We start from the raw sequence: 20658 nt of genomic DNA on the forward strand, positions 1-20658 counted from the left end.
TTAGTTTTCAACCATTTTTTGGCAACTTTTTCCTTAACAAGGTGAGAGATATTAGTGCAAGAGTGTTGGCGAACTTCTATTTCAGAATATCCTATCAAACACTCCCAGTACATTACGGGTTAGACACAGTAAAGCTCCCTCTACACTGCCCCATCAAACACGCAGGGCAGGTACAGCATGGGTTAGATACAGAGTAAAGCTCCCTCTACACTGTCCCATCAAACACTCCCGGGGCAGGTACAGCACGGGTTAGGTACAGAGTAAAGATCCCTCTTATTTAAGGAGGGATATACTTCCATTGGAGGCTGTTCAGAGAAGGTTCACTAGGTTGATTCCTGAGATGAAAGGGTTGTCTTATGAGGAAAGGTTGAGCAGGTTGGGCTTATACTCATTGGAGTTTAGAAGAATGAGAGGTGATCTTATTGAAACATATAAGATTCTGAGGGGGCTTGACAGGGTAGATGCTGAGGATGTTTCCCCTCATGGGGGAATCTTGAACTAGGGGGCATAGTTTCAGAATAAGGGGTCGCTCATTAAAGACGGAGATGAGGAGGGATTTCTTCTTGCAGAGAGTCGTGAATCTTTGGAATTCTCTACCCCAGAGAGCTGTGGAGGCGGAGTCATTGAATATATTCAAGGTGGAGTATAGTAATCTGGGATGTAATGTTTAAGTTATCCACCAGATGGAGCCAAATATTAAGGGTTCACATTCACCAGTATTTAAGGTAATGGATCATGTATTCAATGTCCTGGTACACCAGTTAACATGGTAATGTGGTATTGCATTATGGGTATAACTCAGAGGTTGATCCTCCATCTTGGGCTCGTGCAATAGAATGTGCCTGGCCTCCAGCTTGTAAGAGATATGTTCCTCTGCTACACCGTGTACATAAACAGTTGGGTTGTTCCTAATATCTCGCTTCTCTCAGTTTCTGACCTTACCACTCGGATATCACATATTGGTGACGAGGATAAACAGATCACAATTTGACGAAGAAAAAAAAAGAAAAGTAACACTGAATAACAGATCATGGCTGCTACGGTAGGAAAGATCTCTGCTTTTGATGTTCAGACGCAGACCTGGGATGAATACTGCGAGGTGTTGATGCATTTCTTTGAAGCAAATGATATAAATGATGTCGGAAAAAGGAGAGCTATTTTGCTCACTTCCGTGGGAAGTCAGACGTATAGTTTAATGAGAAACTTATGCAGTCCTGCAAAGCCGGGAGACAGATCATTTGCTGACTTAGTGGCCTTGCTAAAGGACCATTTCAATACCAGACCGAGTGAGATTGTACAGCGTTTCAAATTTAATTCACGGAACAGAAAACTGGGAGAGACTGTATTGGATTATGTAGCGGTGTTGAGGAAATTGGCACACAATTGCAATTACGGCAACAACCTGAAAGACATGCTGAGAGATAGGCTAGTTTGCGGGTGTGGTAAACCACTTTTATAGTTCACTATCGTTACACTATAGTTATCACTGTTATATCGTTACTCTATGGTTATCACTGTTCACACTGTTGTATCACTATACGAGGTCGCCTCTTGTCACGCTGTTACACCTGGGCTGACCACTGCTGACTCCGCCCATGGCTCCACCTACCTGCCCAGGTATAAAGGTGGTCGACTGGCTGGTATTCCTCCTTGTTGGATCCGATCACCCACGAGGGTGGGCTCTGTTATTTAGCCAATAAAAACCTATAGTTACTTTCTTAACTCGTCGCTTTTCATTGGATGAATTGATAGGTATATCAATTTTATTGGCTGAATTTTAAAATGTCGTTACTTGAGCAGCCAAACGGCCAGCCAAACGACCAGCAGGACCACCAGCTACAACCCCCGGGGGAATGGCCAGGTGGAAAGGGAGAATGCGACGGTCTGGAAGGCAGTCCTTTTAAACTTGAAATCTAAGGGCCTTCCGACCTCTCGCTGGCAGGAAGTCCTCCCTGCGGCGCTCCATTCCATTCGGTCACTGCTCTGTACAGCCACCAATGCTACCCCTCACGAGAGAATGTTCTCCTTCCCCAGGAAGTCCACATCGGGGATCTCGTTACCGACATGGCTGACTTCTCCAGGACCCGTCCTACTGCGGAAGTACGTGAGGTCCCATAAGAGGGACCCCCTGGTCGAGAGGGTGAGCCTCCTCCATGCCAACCCTCAGTATGCTTACGTGGTGTACCCGGACGGGCGGGAGGACACAGTCTCCATACGAGACCTCGCACCTTCGGGTGCTCCCGAAACACCCCCCTCGCCATCCACCACTACCCACGCCTAACCCCAGTATGCTTACGTAGCGTACCCGGACGGGCGGGAGGACACAGCCCCCACACGAGACCTCGCACCTTTGGGTGCCCCTGAAACACTACCATTGCCATCCACCACTACCCACAACCCAACCCCGCTAGACGGCATGCCGCAGCCCCAGGACCCGTCATTGACCACCCAACCACTCAATGAGATGCCAGACTCAACGTTGGATGCTGCACCATCATTGCCACCACCACGACGATCAGGACGGCATACAAGGCCACCTGATAGACTTACTTACACGAACCTTTAGTACACTTCACCCCGCCGGACTCAATTTTAAACAAGGGGTGAATGTGGTAAACCACTGTTGTTGTTGTTGTTACACACTGTTGTACCTATGCATGCCTCAACATGCCCCAACGATAATGGATGGTCAAATGCAGCGGAGATTATTGTCCGAGACTGGGCTTACGTATGAAAAAGCATTGGAACTTGCTCAAGCCATAGAGACAGCGAACTGAGATGTAAAAGAAATACAAGGTTCAGATTGGGCTACTACAAAGCAAGTTGCAGGTCAGGTTATGGTGCACAAGTTAAACATGCATCAGAAACCACAACGTGAGCATGTAAAGGCATGTTATAGATGCAATGGCGATCACCTGGCGAGGGAATGCAGGTTTCTGGAGGAAGAGTGCCACAAGTGTGGGAAAAAAGGGCACATAAAATGTGCATGCAGGGCAAAAGCAATCGTGGAGGAATACAAACCAAAAGGGGAAGGAAAGCAAAACCTAGGAAGAGAAGTGACAAAACAGGGAGCACATTGTAATGTATGTACCTTTAAGGGGGGAACTACTTTCTACAGCTCATGTACACTGTAGTACCGGCAGTGACCACACCTGTATATAACGCTGAGTAGTAATCTGTTGTTTCAGTTGCAGTTTGAACCACGTTGAGTAAACACCTGTTGTAGCGTTCTCTGCAGTCCTTTTCTTATTATTACACGGACGTAACAGTGGCGACGAGCAAGTTCGAACCTACCTGCAACTCTGCATCACCTCCCAGGGATTCGCTCCTGGAGAACAGTGGAAGAAGGTCGAGTCCAGAAGCACGGGCGTCGACCACGGGCAACCACCCAGTCATCCAGCGGAGATTTGAGCATCGCAGGGGAGGCTGTCAAGAGCCAGGCTTGGCTTTCTAGTCACGGTGGTCCAGCAAAACGGGCTGGCAACAGGTACTGCGCAGACCCTTCCCGGACAGTGACGGGCTAGAGCCCGGCCGAGCAGCACAGAAAAAGGCCGAGCAGCGTCAACAGGGGAGAGAGAGAGGGCAGAGCGCACAGGGCGCAGCTGGTGTTCAGGACCGAGCAGCGTCAATGGGGGAGAGAGGTGAGAGAGAGCAGAGCGCAGCCGGGGGTCAAGGGCCGAGCAGCGTCAACGGGGGAGAGAGGCGCGCAGGAAAATGCGAGGCGCTGCCATTGCCACGAGGACCGCAGAGAGCGGCGTTGGCAGCAGCGCAGGAGCAGCGCACGAAACCCACAGGGTGTCGCCATTTGCCACGAGGACCGCCGAGAGTGGCGTTGGCAGCAGCGCGGGAGATGCCATTTTAAGCCGCAGCGGGGAAGAAAGGAAAGCGCGGGAGATGCCATTTTAAGCCAGTCTAACCACACCCAAAAATGCCGAAGAGTGGCAGTACCACAGTGTTCGACAATGAAGTCGAAGATTGGACGACATATGTCGAACGCATAGAAGTATACTGCAAGGCGAATGAAGTGCCAGATGACAAGAAAGCGCTGGTATTGTTGAATTCAATGGGTGCAAAAATGTGTGGCTTACTACGAAACCTAGTAACCCCAGAGAAGCCAGTAGAAAAGGATTTTGAAAACAGTGTCAATCCTAGAGGACCACTTAAACACCACACCGCTGCTGATAGCAGAAAGATTTAAGTTTCACAAAAGGAACCAGCATAAAGATGAAAGTAATGCTGAGTATTTAACGGAACTGCGCAACCTATCGAAACACTGCCAGTTTGGAACGGGACTAGCAAATACTTTAAGGGACAAGTTTGTGTGTGGGCTTCAAAGTGAAGGAACACAGAAACGGCTTCTATCAGAAAAGGATCTTACGCTGGACAAGGCTTTCAGCATTGCAATATCACACGAAGCAGCAGCACGGGGCGCTGCAGAGATACAACGGAGGCCGCAAGAATATGGCACAAATGAAATATCATACGGAACAGTGAAGTGCTATCGCTGCGGCAGAACAACACACGACCATAATGATTGCTGGTTCAAGGACAAAGTGTGCAGACAGTGTGGAAGAGTAGGACGCATAGCAAGAGTCTGCAGGTCGGGAAAGAAAACCAGCAGCAAGAAATCTCCACAGGAGAAGTACAAGAAGGTACATAAGGTGACGGAGAGTAGTTCAGACGAACAGAAGAGTGATACAGACTCCGGAAGCAAGGACGATAGCAAAATACTGCAGATGTTGGAAATCCGAAATAACAACAGAAAATGCTGGAAAAACTCAGCAGGTCTGACCTGCTGAGTTTTTCCAGCATTTTCTGTTGTTATTCCGGAAGCAAGGAGCTGGGTTGTCTGAAACTACATAATGTGATCAAAACGGAGGATCACCAAACTATCTGGGTCACGCTCAAGATAGCAGGAGTCCAAGTGAAAATGGAATTGGACACAGGATCAGCCCTAACAGTCATAAACCGAAGGGACTACAAGCGGCTATTCTCACATATAGCCTTGAGAGATACAAAGATTGTCTTGAAGACGTACACGGGGCAAAAAGTCTACCCCAAAGGAAAAATAAGGGTGAACGTTATATATAACGGCAAGGAAACACCAAAAATGGACCTATATGTATTGCCAGATGGAGGACCACCATTACTAGTACGTGAATGGATCCGGAAGATACAGCTAGATTGGTATTCCATACAAGCACTGACTGTAGATGCCAAAAAGGATGACGACGTCACACCTGGACAACTGTCAAAAATGCTAACTGACGCACAAGAAGTGTTCCAGCACGGACTCGGAACACTAAAAGGCATAACAGCGATGATCAAAATAGAGGAAAATGCAAGCCCAAAGTTTTTTAAGGCCAGACCGGTACCTTATGCGATCCGCCCAGCCGTCGAAGCAGAGCTGGAAGGTTTGGAACATTCAGGAGTACTGTCCAAAGTGGACTGGAGCGAGTGGGCTACACCCATTGTTCCTGTAATGAAGAGGTCATTGAGTAATACGCCTGGGGAACCAAAGAAGGTTCGCATCTGTGGGGACTTTAAGGTGACAGTGAAGCCAGTCCTTCACACTGTACAATATCCGCTTCCGCGGATTGAAGATATTTTCGCCTCGCTATCTGGAGGGAAACGCTTCACTAAGATTGATCTGGCCCAGGCGTACCTGCAAATGGAGGTAGAAGAAGCCTCGAAACAGTACCTCACGATCAACACTCATAAAGGTCTCTACCAATACAATCGGCTGGTGTTCGGGGTAGCATCAGCTCCGGCTATTTGGCAAAGGGCAATGGAACAAGTCCTGCAAGGGATTCCAGGGATCCAGTGTTATTTGGATGACATCCTGGTCACGGGCAAAAATGACAGTGATCACCTCGCCAACCTGGAGCAGGTGCTCACTAGATTGAAGGAATATGGGCTCTGAGCTAATCGCCACAAATGCGAGTTTTTCCAGAAGCAGATCTCGTATTGTGGCCACGTTATTGATAAAGAGGGGTTACATAAGTCCCCTGAAAAGATTGAGGCAGTAGTCAAGGCTCCAGCACCGGAAAATGTGTCACAACTGAGGTCGTTCCTCGGGCTGGTGAACTACTACCATAAGTTCTTGCCGAATTTGTCTACCGTACTACACCCACTGAACATCCTACTGCAAACGGGGGTACCATGGAAGTGGAGTGATGAATGTAAACGAGCTTTCCAGAAGAGCAAAGCATTGATCACATCAAAAGAGGTGTTGGCTCATTTCAACCCAGCACTACCAATTCGGTTGGCGTGTGATGCATCACCCTATGGCATTGGAGCGGTGCTGTCGCACAAATTCCCGGACGGCTCGGAGAGGCCAGTGGCCTTTGCGTCTCGGTCACTAACCTCAGCCGAGCGTAACTATGCCCAGATTGACAGGGAGGCTCTCAGCCTAGTGTGGGGAGTGAAAAAGTTCAATCACTATCTGCACGGGCAGAAGTTCACCTTGCTGACTGACCACCAACCACTTGTCTCCATCTTTAATCCAAAGAAGGGCATTCCGGTGATGACCGCGCAATGGCTACAAAGATGGTCTCTTTTTCTAGGGGCGCACCAATATGAAATCGAATATAAGGGCACGAAACAGCATGGAAACGCTGATGAGCTATCACGCCTGCCACTGCCTACTGCGGAGGAAGCACCAGCAGTGGATCCTGTCGAAATATTTCATTCGACTATAATTGAATGCTTGCCAGTAACGAACACTGGTATAGAGAAGGAGACCCGAAATGACCCGACACTATCTCGGGTATATGATTTGATGGTGAAGGGATGGCCAGCACATGGCGACTCACTGTTGCCAGCATTCTCATCCAGAAGAGAACAGCTGTCAGTATGCCAGGAGACCTTGATGTGTGGATCCCGAGTGGTAATTCCACCCAAGTTAAGGGAGAGAGTGCTCAATGAGCTTCACGAAGGTCATCTGGGAGGGGTGAAAATGAAAAGCCTTGCTAGGGCTTATGTGTGGTGGCCGGGGATCGATCAGCAAGTCGAGGACCTGACAAAGAGCTGCTCAGGATGCCAGCAGGTCCAAAATGCACCACCACATGCCCCTCTACACCCATGGGAGTGGCCCTCATCTCCATGGCAACGGGTGCATATTGATTTTGCTGGTCCATTCATGGATTCAATGTTTTTAATAGCCATGGATGCGCACTCGAAATGGCCTGAGGTGATCAAAATGTCCTCCACCACCACGGAGAAAACTATTGCAGTCCTACAGACCATTTTTGCCAGGAACGGCTTGCCAGAGCAGATTTGCTCTGATAACAGACCACAGTTTGTGTCCGAAGAGTTTCGAAGATTTATGAAAAGGAATGGGGTAAGGCATTACACATCCGCCCCGTATCAGCCAGCCACAAATGGATTGGCTGAGAGGTTCGTACAAACCTTTAAAAAAGCAGTAAAGGCCATGTGCGATGACGACATTCCACTGCAGCATAAGATGGACAATTTCCTGTTAGCCTACAGAAATGCGACACATGCAGTCACCAACCAGGCCCCGGCCATGATGTTCTTTAACCGAAGGTTGAGATCTCGTCTGGATTTGCTCAGACCAAATGTACGAAGAGATGTTGAGAGTAAGCAGTTCCAGCACTTCAATGAGAAGCCGACAAGGAGCTTCAATGTAGGGCAACCAGGCCTAGAAATTCAGCTGTTTGCGCCAGACGTTAGCGCCAGATTTCCGGCGCTATCCACTTAGCGCCCGGGCACCGCCGGATCTGCGCCTACGCCGAAATTCAGCTGGGCTTTAGCGCCGGCGCAAAGTGTTAGCGCCCAGTCAGCTGCGCGCGCATCTTATGACGTCATTCCGTCGTGCAACGCCGTTTGTGCGCCCCAAACCGGAAATTCAGTGGCGCCCGGCCGATGTTGGCGTGGCGCTACTAAGAACTGTGAAATGGAACTCAACAGAGGCCCTGTGGGATTCGGGGAGCGCTAATTAAAGGGCACATCCACTCACCCATAAAAGCTAGCCATTTCGCTGCAATGACTTGACTGGTTTGGATTTCTGCACAGAGAGCAAGGCACAGAGATAACTGATTTCGGACACCATAGGAGAGGTCTTTTTGGCTTCTAGCCAGTGCTTTGACATTTGCATCCTTGTGATTTTGCTGGTTGGAACTTTGTAATGGGGGCTGCATGGGGGGCCAACCCTCAGTTGCGACATTTTGTGCGAAGGGCTGGCATACGCTTTGAGACAGGCCCAGGCATGGCTAGACGCAGAGGGGCCATTAGGCGTCGCCAACGTAGGCCTTACCCAGTCAGGCAATACCGGGAGCAGGTCTCATATCTCACCATGACTGCGGCGCATTGTGTTAAGAGGCTGCGCTTCAGAAGGGAGGTGGCTGAAGAGATCTGCCAGCGGCTTCATGCAGATTTGCAGCCACAGCTCATGTCCAGGGCGTCTCTCTCGGTGGAAGTGAAGGTCACGGTGGCTCTCAGCTTTTATGCAAGCGGCTCCTTCCAAGCCGCTGCTGGGGACATCGCGACCATCTCCCAGTTCGCCGCGCATCGCTGCATCCGACAGGTCACCGAAGCACTTTTCGCGAGGAGCCACCAATTCATCTCCTTCCCCATGACCCAACACAAGCAGGAGCAGCGTGCATTCGGATTTGCCAGGATCGCGGCCTTCCCCATGGTGCAGGGCGCCATTGACTGCACGCATGTGGCTATGTGGCCACCTATCCGCAATGCCGAGCAAGACCGCAACCGGAAGGGCTACCATTCCCTAAATGTGCAGCTGGTGTGTGACCACAGGCAGCGCATCCTAGCTGTCAATGCCCGCTTCCCAGGAAGCATCCACGATGCCTTTATCCTGCGACAGACTACTGTGGCTGACATGTTCCAGGCACAGCCTCAACCAAGGGGATGGCTTCTCGGGGACAAGGGCACCCTTTGTGCACATGGCTCATGACCCCGCTCCGCGCGCCCAGGACCCCAGCGGAGCTGGCATACAACGAAAGCCATCAAGCCACAAGGAACCTAATAGAGCAAACGATAGGCGTCCTCAAGCAACGGTTCCGTTGCCTGGATCGTTCGGGCGGGTCTCTTCAGTATTCGCCGGATAGAGTCTCCCAGTTCGTCGTGGTCTGCTGCATGCTCCACAACCTGGCTATCCGCAGGACTCAGGCACTGCCACCTGACATTGGGCCACCACCTCAGGAGGACGAGCAGGAGGACCCTGAGGAGGAGCAGCACCAGGCCAAGAGGGAGCGACAAGGTCCAAGGGCCGTCCGCCGGGGGCTTATTGCTCGACACTTCTAGGCCCCCTGTCAGGGAATGGCCTGGCCCACTGAACGCAGCCGCTTCGCAAGCCCTCAGCCGGTTAACCCAACAACCACTTGAAACATGACACCTGCACATGGTGAATAAATAAACATCTTTATTTGAAAACCTCAGGGCCCTTCCCACATGGAAGAGCAAAACAGAGAAGACCCCCAAAAAACAGTAACAAACTTCTGTCACTCCCAAAACCTGGGGAGGACTAACATAACATCAGCATCCAAATGGCCTCGTCACTGGCCTAACAAAAACAAGCCCCCCCAACAACACAAAGACCCCCATAAAACAAAAACACATAATGCCCCCCAGAACAGAAGCCCCCGCATCACCCAAACCCTCGGTGAACACACTCTATTGGGTGTGGCGAGAGGGCGAGTGTGTGGACAGGCGTCTTTTGCCCCGGCCCGTCCTGCTGCTGCGCCTCAAGCTGGGCCATGAGGCTGTGCCGAGGCTGGGGGAAGGATCCTCAGGGCGACAAGGCGTCTCGCCAGATGCCCTTGGGGGTCGGCCTACACGAGGGCGGGCCCGGGAGGGGCCGGCTGGTGGCTGCTGCAGCTGTGGGTGGCCCTCTTCAGTGGCTGCAGGAGCTCCTTGCACCGTGGCTGGGGGAGTGGCAGGCTCGCCTGCTCCAATGGGTACAAGGTGGGTGATGCCAGGCGCGCGCTGGTCGCCAGACACACGTGCACTCGGGCGGCCTGGCCGGGGAGCAAGCACGCCAAACTGTGGGTGGCCAGACCGGTGTGCGGCAGCAGGGCGGCGCCTGGCCTGGCGACGCCTCCCCGCCAGTGCGAGGGTCGCAGAAGTCAGTGCCCCAACTGCACCGGCATGTCCCCGCATCTGCAGTCCCATTGTCTGGACAGCACCTCTCAGCTGGCGACTGGCGTGCTGCGCTGCCTCGAGTTGCTCGACCCCCCTCTCATGCGCTGCCACAAGGAGCTCCACCCCCCTGGCGTGCGCTGCAGCGAAAACCTCGAGGCCCCTGGCCTGGGCTTGGCCGAAAGCCACCACACTTTGAGAGAGGCTTTCGATGGCCTGAGGCATCTGTGCCAGCACCTCCATGATTTCCACGTGGCGGCGCTCCGACGCCGCCGACATCTCGTCCAGGAGGCGCACCTCCTGGGCGACGTCCGAGTCCGGACTGGAGGGCGCCTCCACCCTCTGGCCAGAAGGCTGGCGTGCCGCCGGAGCGCTGCCGCGTGCGGCCACGCCACTGACACCAGGTTCTGCCCTCCCCTCCACCGCCTCCCCCCTCTGGGCAGAAGGGTCGCGTGCCGCCGGAGCCTTGCCGCGGGCGTCCATGCCACTGGGACCAGGTTCGGGGCTCCCCTCCCCCGCCTCCCCCTGGCTCTCCGGCATGCCAGACGTATCCCCTTCATTGGCATGTCCTGGAGCGGAGGAGGGTTCCCCCGAGGTGGCGCCTTCCTGCTGCTCCTCCACGTCCTCCTCCTCCGAGGGCCTGGCTGTGTGGGCTTCAGGGAGCACCTCCTCCTCACCAGCTGAAAGCAGGAAGGCACAAGTGTAGCTTTAGAGTGAGGACAGGCCGACAGCGAGGGAGGCCGCACTGGTGCATTATGCGCATTTATCGGCCACTGGGGAAGGATGTAGATCTGATGCGCGAGGGCAAGGATAGAGGTGCAGCCGGTCCTGTCCTTACCAGTGGGCTCCAGTATAGGGTCGGCGTCGCCGATCGCCACAGGCCCAATCACCGGGTGCCGCAGCAGTCGGGCCACCCTCTCTTCCAGAGGCGTCAGCTCCTGGAACTCGCGAGGGCCTCCACCAGTGACACGGAGGCTCCTGGCGTTCCTCGCCAGCTTGGCCTGCAAGAGAAAGGAGGGCGTCTAAGTACAGTGTGGTGCCCTGTAGCTGTGTGTGAGGCCTGCCATGGTGGAATAGCTTGCACAGTGTGGTGCCCTGTAGCTGTGTGTGAGGCCTGCCATGGTGGAATAGCTTGCACAGTGTGGTGCCCTGTAGCTCTGTGTGAGGCCTCCCATGGTGGAATAGCTTGCACAGTGTGGTGCCCTGTAGCTCTGTGTGAGGCCTCCCATGGTGGAATAGCTTGCACAGTGTGGTGCCCTGTAGCTCTGTGTGAGGCCTCCCATGGTGGAATAGCTTGCACAGTGTGGTAAGTGCAGAAAGAGCTCTTGATTAACATGCAAGTGCCATTGCAGCGGCAGCAGGGCTGGCCATTAGACCTTGGATGTCCCTTTGGCCCTAATGGGAGGTGCACATGCAAGGATGAGGGGGACATTGGAAAGGGTACTCACCTTGACCAGCCGACATAGGTCGTTGTATTTCTTGCGGCACTGGTCCGCACTCCTGGGAACATCTGAGCTGGAGGAGACCCTCCGGGCAATTTTGGTCCAGGCCTCCCTGAACTGGCTCCTGGGAGCCTTCCTGCCACTAGCCGGGCAAACGACCCGCCTTCTTTTGCGCACCCCATGAAGGAGCACACCCAGCGCATGCTCAGAGAAGCGTTTGGCTCTTTCACGGGCCCTCTCCATGTCCTCCAGGCGTTGATATGCCACACAACCACTCCTGAGGCCTAGTTGCAGGGCTACAGCATGCAGGGCGTGGCTGCAGTCAAAGTTGACCCTTCCCCCTTTAAGAGCTGGCCGGCGTCAGGGTGTCTGCTGACACTCACCACATGATCGCACCTGCGCTGCGCCCGGAATCGGCGTTATTAGGCTGCATCGCCGGATTAGCGCCTGAACACAGGGTTCCAACGCCTTGTGCAGCGCTCGGCCAAAAAGTTGGCCAAATCTACTGAATTTCGGCGAGCTCGCCTGCACTTTCCGGCGGGCGCTAAATTTGACGAGCGCCCGACTTTAGCGCCGCAATAGCGTCAGAACTGAATTTCTAGGCCCCAGTCTTGGCCCGTGACTACCAAACAGAGAAATGGCAACCAGGAACGATATGCGCACGGCAGGGGCCACTAATGTACACAGTGGACGTTGGGGACAGCATCGTGAGACGCCATGCTGACCAGATCCTACAGTCACAGGAACGAGTCAACCCCATGCCTCGCCATACGTACCTGGTGATGAACCCGACGTACAGGTAGCATCTACCCCAGAAACAGTAGCATCGGAAGCTGATGAACCAACCGACGACAGGGGGCCAGAATCGCCTCCGCACCAAGAGCAAGACACTCGGGAAAGGCGCTATCCAGAAAGGATCAGGAAGCCTCCCCAAAGACTGAATTTATAAATAGACTATTTTCAGCTAATGTTGCATGTTAAAAGTGTTAATTGTAATTAGTTTGATATTTAATTGTTAAATGAGTGTTATGGTATTGTTAATCTAAAAGGGGAGGAATTGTAATGTATGTACCTTTAAGGGGGGAACTACTTTCTACAGCTCATGTATACTGTAGTACTGGCAGTGACCACACCTGTATATAATGCTGAGTAGTAATCTGTTGTTTTAGTTGCAGTTTGAACCACGTTGAGTAAACACCTGTTGTACCGTTCTCTGCAGTCCTTTTCTTATTATTACACGGACGTAACACACATCACATCAGCGGAGAAGCTGAGAAAGAAGACGATATGTTCGTAATGCATAGTATGGTAGAGAACATTCCAAAAGTGGATCCTATCACTTTGCAACTGACAGTAAATGACTCTAAGGTCAACTTTGAAGTGGATACAGGATGCGGTGTAAACATAATGAACAGGGAAGAGTACTCAAATTGTGGAACTGTGCAAAAGTTCCAGAGTTAAAGTCTTGCTCTATGCAGCTTAAAACATATACCGGTGAACGAGTGGCGACATTGGGTACAGCTACTGTAACTGTGCAACACAGGGACACCGTGGAACAGCTACCTATAGTTGTAGTATCAGGTTCCGGACCAAACCTGTTAGGTCGGAGCTGGATACAAGAACTTAAATTAGATTGGGGAGCAATAAATCAAATAGAGGGAGGCAAACAGTTGTCTTTGCAAGAAGAGTTGTTTGAACATGAGAACGTGTTCAAGGAAGAACTTGGCACATTTAATGGCCCCCCAGCTAAGATTTATGTAGACAAGGAGGCACTGCCAAGGTTTTTTAAACAACAACCTGTGCCGTATGCCATGAAACCGAAGGTAGAGGTTGAGCTTGATCGTCTTTTGAGAGAGAACATACTGGAACCCGTGAAATGTTCAGAATGGGCAGCTCCCATTGTACCTGTTTTAAAACCGGACAATTCGGTAAGACTCTGTGGAGATTATAAATTGACAGTAAATAGGGTGTCTAAACTAGAACAGTATCCTATTCCCAAAACAGAGGATCTCTTTGCAAACCTGGCTGGAGGGAAGACATTCACGAAGCTGGATATGAGTCATGCATACTTGCAGATTACACTAGATGAGGAATCCAAGAAGTATGTAACTATAAATACACACAAGGGTTTGTTTACCTATAACCACTTACCATTCGGTGTCTCATCTAGTCCAGCTATTTTCCAGAGGACTATCGAGGGTGTACTGCAAGGGATTCCACATGTTTCAATCTATCTGGATGACATTCTGGTGATGGGAAGAACCGACCAGGAGCATCTGAGCACTCTGAGAGAGGTACTACAAAGATTGGATAAGGCTGGGTTACGGCTCAAGAGGAGTAAGTGCACTTTCCTGGGGAATGAGGCCGTGTTCCTGGGACACAGAGTGGACACCACCGGGCTCTATCCAATCAAGGAGAAGGTACAAGCACTGCAGGAGGCCCCAGCTCCTACCAATGTGACTGAGTTAAAAGCTTACCTGGGACTGCTAAACTATTATAACAGATTTTTACCAAACTTGGCAACAGTGTTAGCACCTCTTCACAAACTTCTGTGCAAGGTGACACAGTGGCAGTGGGAAGAGGAACAGAGGGTTTCATTTGAACAGTCCAAGAAACTGATGCTGTCCTCGGATGTGCTGGTTCACTACAATGCAGAGAAAGATATCATTCTCTCTTGTGATGCTTCACCTTACGGGGTGGGGGCAGTTCTTTCACACAGCTTGGAAGATGGAACAGAAAGACCAATAGGGTTTATGTCTCGAACTCTGACACCAGCGGAAAAAACTATTCCCAGTTAGATAAAGAGGGGTTAGCAGTAATGTTTGGGTTAAAGAGGTTTCACAAGTACATATATGGCTGGAAATTCACCATATGCACCGATCATAAACCTCTTCTATCTCTTTTTAATGAAATGAAAGCAGTACCACAGATGGTGTCACCCCGGATCCAGAGGTGGGCAGTGACGTCGAGGGCATATGAGTATGTCATCGTTTACAAGGCGGACAAGTACCATGGGAATGCAGATGCCTTGAGCCGTCTTCCACTGCCAGGTACACCTATCCGTGCAGCTCCAGAGGACAGAGTTTTGATGTTGGAGGACACGGACACGGCAATTGTGACCGCTGAACAAGTAAGGACATGAACCAGTATTTAAGAATGTTGTTAAGAAATTAATGTTCAACTTAAGAGGGGAGGGATATAGTAATCTGGGATGTAATGTGTAAGTTATCCACCAGATGGAGCCAAATATTAAGGGTTCACATTCAACAGTATTTAAGGTAATGGGTCATGTATTCAATGTCCTGGTACACCAGTTAACACGGTAATGTGGCATTGCATTATGGGTATGACTCAGAGGTTGATCCTCCATCTTGGGCTCGTGCAATAGAATGTGCCTGGCCTCCAGCTTGTAAGAGATATGTTCCTCTGCTACACCGTGTACATAAACAGTTGGGTTTGTTCCTAATATCTCGCTTCTCTCAGTTTCTGACCTTACCACTCGGATATCACATGGAGATAGACAGATATTTGAGCTACAGGGGAGTCAAGGGTTATGGGGAACAGGCAGGAAAGTGGAGTCAAGGCCAAGATCAGATCAACCATGATTTTATGGAATGGCAGAGCAGGCTCAAGGGGCCAAATGGCCTACACCTGCTTCTATTTCTTATGTTCTCTGGACTGTCCCATCAAACACTCCCGGGGCAGGTACAGAATGGGTTAGATACAGAGTAAAGCACCCTCTACACTGTCCCATCAAACACTCCCGGGGCAGGTACAGAAAGGGTTAGATACAGAGTAAAGCTCCCTCTACACTGCCCCATCTGATACAGACCCCAGGAATTTCCTTGGGGATTCTCCCGATCGACGGCTAGAAGTTTGGTGCAAGATTGGTGGAAACCTCATTGATGTGGTTTACCATGTCTTTCCTCCAAAGTTACAGCATTTGACCAGGAAACCCCCACCCCTAGGAATTTCACCGCGAGTGTAAAGCTCCCTCCTGCTTCAGGAGATCACCCCCTACTGCCGCAGTGTGATATTTCCCACACCTGCCATCATGTAGTCTCTCTGAATGGGGGTCATTTTAACTTTAGCCGATAGTGCAAAACAGGCGACATCGGATTGACTTCAACGGAAAGGAAATTCAGGATAGGTATCGAATGGGCAGCCAATCAGATATCAGCCGGTTTACACCATCACCAAAAATTCAGATGACCCGCAGTGCAACGGCTAATTGAATGCTGAATTAGTGCTAATGTGGGGTCACTAGGAAGTGCCCAAACACACCTTTTACAGGCAGCAGACAGGAGAGACTTTCAACACATCACTCTGTGCTGGATTTGAACCCAGGTCCCAGAGGTAAACGGACCTGCCTGAATCACTCAGTTGCGAACTGCAGCCTTAGAAACATAGAAACATAGAAGATAGGAGCAGGAGTAGGCCTTTCGGCCCTTCGAGCCTGCTCCGCCATTCAATGAGATCATGGCTGATCATCCAAATTCAGTACCCTGTCCCTGCCTTCTCCTCATATCCCTTGATCCCTTTAGCCTTAAGAAATATATCCAACTCTTTCTTGAATATATTTAATGAACTGGCCTCCACCGCCCTCTGTGGCAGAGAATTCCACAGGTTCACCACTCTCTGGGTGAAGAAATTCCTCCTCATTTCAGTCCTAAATGGCTTACCCCTTATCCTTAGACTATGACCCCTGGTTCTGGACTCCCCGGCCATTAGAAACATCCTTCCTGCATCTAGTCTGTCCAGGCCTGACAGAATTTTATAGGTTTTGATGAGATCCCCTCTCAATCTTCTAAACACCAGTGAGTATAAGCCCAATCGACACACTCTCTCCTCATACGTCATTCCTGCCATCCCAGGTATCAGCCTGGTGAATCTTCACTGCACTCCTTCCATGGCAAGCACGTCCTTCCTCAGGTAAGGCGACCAAAACTGCACACAATACTCAAGGCGCGGTCTCACCAAGGCCCTGTACAACTGTAGCAAGACATCCTTGTTCCTCTACTCGAACCCTCTTGCTACGAAGGCCAACATACCATTTGCCTTCTTAACCACCTGCTGCACCTGCATGCTTACCTTCAGCGACTGGTGCACAAGAACACCCAGGTCTCTTTGCACTTCCCCTTCTATTGCCATTCAAATAATAATCTGCCTTCCTGTTTTTGCCACCAAAGTGGATAACCTCACATTTATCCACATTATAGTGCATTTGCCATGTTTCTGCCCAATCACCCAACCTGTCCAAATCGTACTGGAGTTTCACGACATCCTCCTCATAGCATACCCTCCCACCCAGCTTTGTGTCATCTGCAAATTTGGAGATATTACATCCAATTCCCTCGTCCAGATCATTAATATATATTGTGAACAGCTGGGGTCCTAGGACCGATCCTTGCAGTACCCCACTAGTCACTGCCTGCCACTCGGAAAACGACCCGTTTATTCCAACTCTTTGCTTTCTGTCCGCCAACCAGTTCGCTATCCAAGCCAATACCTTGCCCCCAATCCCATGTGCCTTAATTTTGCACACTAATCTCTTATGTGGGACCTTATCGAAAGCCTTCTGAAAATCCAAATACACCACATCCACTGGTTCTCCCTTATCTATTTTATGAGTTACATCCTCAAAAAATTCCAGTAGATTAGTCAAGCATGATTTAACTTTTGTAAATCCATGTTGACTTTGTCCGATCCTGTCACTGCTTTCCATATGCTCTGCTATTACATCTTTTATAATGGACTCTAGCATTTTCCCCACTACCAATGTCAGGCTTACCGGTCCATAATTCCCTATTTTTCTCTACCACCTTTTTTGAATAGTGGGGTAACATTAGCTACCCTCCAATCCATGGTACTGTTCCAGAGTCTATCGAGTTCTGGAAGATGACCAGCAATGCATCTACTATTTCTCGGGCCACTTCCTTAAGTACCCTGGGATGTAGACCATCAGGCCCTGGGGATTTATCGGCCTTCAGTCCCATCAATTTTCCTAACACCATTTCCCTACAAATACTGATTTCTTTCAGTTCCACCCTTTCATCAGACCCTATGTTCCCCGGCATCTCTGGGAGGTTATTTGTGTCCTCCTTTGTGAAGACAGAACCAAAATATGTATTTAGTTGGTCTGCCATTTCTTTGTTCCCCATGATAAATTCCCCTGATTCTGACTGCAAGGGACCTACGCTTGACTTCACCAATCTTTTTCTCTTCACATATCTATAAAAGCTTTTACAGTCAGTTTTTATGTTCCCTGAAAGCTTACTCTCATATTCTATTTTCCCTTTCTTAATTAATCCCTTTCTCCTCCTTTGTTGAATCTAAACTGCTCCCAATCCTCAGGATTATTGCTTTTTCTGGCCAATTTACATGTCCTCTCCTTGGATCTTATGCTATCCCTAATTTCCCTTGTTAGCCTCGGTTGAGTCACCTTTTTTGTTTTATTTTTATGCCAAACTGGGATGAACAAATTCTGTAGCTCATCCATTCGGTCTTTGAATGTTTGCCATTGCCTAACCACCGTTAACCCTTTGAGTGCCATTCCCCAATCAATCCTACCCAACTCGCTCCTCAGGCCATTGTAGTTTCCTTTATTTAAATTGAGGACCCTAGTCTCTGAGTCAACTACTTCATTCTCCATCTTAATGAAGAATTCGATCATATTATGATCGCTCCGACCCAAGGGGCCTCGTACAGCAAGATTGCTAATTAATCCTTTCTCGTTACATAATACCCAGTCTAAGATGGCCTGATCTCTGGTTGCTTCCTCGACATATTGGTCCAGGAAACCATCCCGTAAACACTCCAGGAATTCCTCCTCCACAGTATTGTTACTAATTTGGTTGGCCCAATCTATATGTAGATTAAAGTCACCCATGATGACGCCTGTGCCCTTATTGCACACTTCTTTAATTTCCCTTTTAATGCCATCCCCAACCTCTGCCTTACTGTTTGGAGGTCTATATACCACACCCACTAACGTTTTTTTCCCCTTAGTATTTCTCAATTCTACCCATACAGATTCCACATCATCAGAGCTAATATCCTTCATTACAATTGTGTTAATCCCTTCCTTAACCAGTAATGCTACCCCACCTCCCTTTCCTTTTTGCCTATCTTTCCTGAATATTGAATACCCCTGGATGTTGAGTTCCCAGTCTTGGCCATCCTTGAGCCACGTTTCCGTAATCCCAACTAAATCGTATTCGTTTACCTCTATTTGCGCAGCCAATTCATCTACCTTATTACAAATGCTCCTCGCATTAAGACACAAAGCCTTCAGGCTTGTTTTTTTAACGTTCTTAGACCTATTAGAATTATTATTTACTGTGGCCACATTTGATTTAAATCGTTGATTTTTCTGACTGCCACTTTTGTTTTTCTCCTTCCTATCTTTTGCTTTTATCCTTGTTTCCCTTTCCTCTGTCTCCCTGCTCAGGTTCCCAACCCCCTGCCATTTTAGTTTAAACCCTCCTTCACAGCACTAGCAAACACTCCCCCTAGGACATCGGTTCCAGCCCTGCCCAGGTGCAAACCGTCCGGTTTGAACTGGTCCCACCTCCCCCAGAACCGGTTCCAATGTCCCAGGAACTTGAATCCCTCCCCCTGGCACCATTCCTCTAGTCACGTATTCATCTGAAGTACCCTTCTATTTCTACTCTGACTAGCACGTAGCACTGGTAGCAATCCTGAGATTACTACCTTTGAGGTCCTGTTTTGTAATTTATCTCCTAACTCCCTATATTCCGCTTTTAGGACCTCATCCCACTTTTTACCTATATCGTTGGTGCCTATATGCACCACGACAACTGGCTGTTCACCCTCCCCTTCCAAGATATTCTGCAGCCGCTCGGAGACATCCTTGACCCTTGCACTAGGGAGGCAACACACCATCCTGGAGTCTCGTTTGCGGCCGCAGAAACACCTATCTATTCCCCTTACAATAGAATCCCCTATTACTATAGCTCTACTCCTCTTTTTCCTCCCATTCTGTGCAGCAGAGCCACCCCTGGTGCCAGGAAGTTGGCTGCTGCTGCTTTCCTCTGATAAGCCATCCCCCCCAACAGTACCCAAAGTGGTGTATCTGTTGGAGAGGGGGATGGCCACAGGGGACCCCTGCACTACCTGCCTGCGCCTAGTACTCTGCCTGTTGGTAACCCGTTCCCTTTCTTCCTGTCCAACCTCTACCTGCGGTGTGTCCAACTCCGTAAACGTGCTATTCACGATGTCCTGAGCATCGTGAACGCTCCAGTATGCATCCAATCGCAGCTCCAGTGCCGCAATGCGGTCTGTCAGTAGCTGCAGCTGGATGCACTTCTTGCACATGTAGTTGTCAGGGACACAGGAAGTGTCCCTGATTTCCCACATATCACAGGAGGAGCATATCACGTGGCCCGGCTGTCCTGCCATGACTTACCCATTAATTAATTGAATTTAAATTAAATCAATCAATCCCACTAATTACACTACAGTTAACTGGTTTACCAACAGTCCCCGCTACACCAGAGAGACCTTAGCCTATTGTGTCAGCCGTGACTCAGTTGGTACAGGGACTTGTACTGGGTGTAAGATAACCAATAAAGTACTTTTTGAAGTGTAGTCATTGTTGTAATGTAGGAAACGCAGCAGGAAATTTGCACATAGCAAGCTCCCACAAACAGCAATGTGATAGATGACTAAAGATTGTGTTTTAGTGATGTTGGTTGAGGGATAAATATTGGCCAGGACACCGGGGAGAACTCCACTGCTCTTCTGCAAATAGTGCTATGGGATCTTTTACATCCACCGGAGAGAGAAGTCGGGGCTTCGGTTTAACATCTCATCCAACAGTGCAGCACTCCCTCAGTACTGGATTGGAGTGTCAGTCTGGATTATGGGCTCAATCTTTGGATGAACAAAGAAATAAGGGAAAAATTGAAACTAAAGAAAAAGACATACACTAAGTACATAGACAACAAAGGAGGAGATAACAAAGGGAATACAAAAAGGTTAGGAAAGAAGGAAAAAAAATAAGGAAGGCAAAGAGAAATTACAAAATTAAATTATCAAGGAATACAGGGCATGGAATTCGAAACCGTCAAAAAAT

This window comes from Somniosus microcephalus, chromosome 13 (genome assembly GCF_052327205.1).
Source record: "Somniosus microcephalus isolate GS21.2 chromosome 13, FLI_Smic_1.0, whole genome shotgun sequence".
Classification (NCBI taxonomy): Eukaryota; Metazoa; Chordata; class Chondrichthyes; order Squaliformes; family Somniosidae; genus Somniosus; species Somniosus microcephalus.